This window comes from Monopterus albus, unplaced genomic scaffold (genome assembly GCF_001952655.1).
Source record: "Monopterus albus unplaced genomic scaffold, M_albus_1.0 scaffold31.1, whole genome shotgun sequence".
NCBI lineage: Eukaryota > Metazoa > Chordata > Actinopteri > Synbranchiformes > Synbranchidae > Monopterus > Monopterus albus.
Window position 1 is genome coordinate 6907234 of NW_018127911.1, and position 1994 is coordinate 6909227.

A 1994-nucleotide genomic window follows, 5' to 3' on the forward strand; every position below is an offset into this window, starting at 1 on the left:
TCTTTTGAAATGTTCCTGCCATCATAGATTTAAAGAGATACTTTTCTCCACAGATATCATACAGTATATTAAAATATACTATAGAAAACATGAAAGAAAACCGGTGATGCAGGTTCTAATTTTACTCTGAAGCATTCATTTCAATTACTTTAGTCATACTAATGTGGTCTTCTAGTGGCCTACATGCACATTGGCAAGCTATATTAGAGGAAAATGAATATAAGTATAATTTTAAAAAAAATGTGATCTGGTTTTGATATTAGCAGATCAAGATAAAAAAAAAAAATGATCAGAACATCTCAATTCTTGACTGAGGTCTTTGACTTCCTGACAAGAATTACCACTTCAGTCATAGGGTGTTTCTTGAGGCCCTGGGGGCCCTTGGCTCATGTATCAATTGATTATTTGATGCAGGCCATTTAACAGTATCAGCCTGTGGCACTGCAAGCTGTCTTTGATGGATGGTGAATTCCATTTTGCATAACTTTCCCAAAAGTGCAATGACCAGTTGTTTGGGAAAGAACAAAAATTCTATATGTTGCTGCTGTATTGTTCCTTCTTTTATGCCAATATTTTATAGGAAAATTACTCTAGTAGTTTTTCTATTATAATTAATGAATGTGTTTGTTCTATCTTTACTTGTGATGGGAAAGCACTACGCATTTTGTATTCTTCATTGATTTTACCATACTTAGAGTATGGCGTTAAAAACTGGGGAAATACATACAGAAGTTCACTTCAACCATTGTATATATTACAAAAAAGATCGATAAGAATTGTGCATAAGATGGGATATAGGGATCACACCAATGTAGCTTTCATACAGTCTAAATTGTTAAAATTTTTCGATTTAGTGGGATATAAGACTGCTGTGTTTATGTATAAAGCCAGGAACAATTTATTACCTGGTGGAATTCAAAAACTAGTTAATGAAAGGGAAGGGGGATACAATTTAAGGGGTCCTGTAATAATTCTGTAGTATATTACTTGTGTGGCGTAGAAGATAATTATTTATCTAAAGATATTGCTTAGGACTTAAAAGTTGTAAGATGATGTTATGGGGTAGGACTAGATAAGTCTAACTTCTTCCTACTCCGTTCAAGCATGTACTAGGTATAAGCAAATTGATATTGGATTATTAGTGGTGGATATGTGTGAAATTACATGTGTTGACATATAAACTGTTTTACATGCTTGAATGAATAAATCAAATCAAATCAATTGTAACAAGTTCAGTAGCATCAGTGAGACACTGATGCAGCTTGAGGTTAAACAAATATTGTAATTTGTAGTCACTGTACCATCTCTTCCCATCATGTTATTTGTAACATGAAAAAAACTGCTTTCAGTGGACAAGGTGATGTTGTATTAAGGGTTTATTCATAATAAATATGACCGCTTTGTCACCAGGAAACACATTTAGTGTGCCCCCGCTCCAAAAAACAAAATCGGCAGTGCCAGCACTGCCTAACAGACTCTGATTTACATACAAAAGCTTTGTCACCAGGAAACACATTTAGTGCCAGCACTGCCTAATAGACTCTGATTTACATACAAACATAAAGACAGTTAAAGCAAACTGACATACATGCACATCATGAAAAATTGATTGGATTTGCACTCCTGTTTCAGTGTTTTTAAAAATACATTTAAATATAAAGATAGGAAAAGGAAGTGTAACATTTAAGTTGTTTTCCTTAAGTCATTCTACAGTATATGTTCTCCATCTCTGCAGATAAGGTAGACGGGGTCTCACTTTAAATAAACAGAAGTGACGGTTGACAGTTGAGGTCTCTTCCTCCACGAACAGCCAACATTACACATACAGTAATCAGTTATTTATAGTGCAATAGCCTGAGTTGTTAGGTCTGCAGCTGTAGCATCCAAACAAAGGACATAAGGTAAAACTCAGACTACAATTAGGGCCTAGATAGGCCTACTGGTCCTAGCATGTTATAGTATTTTTACCACGCATATATATATATATATATGTA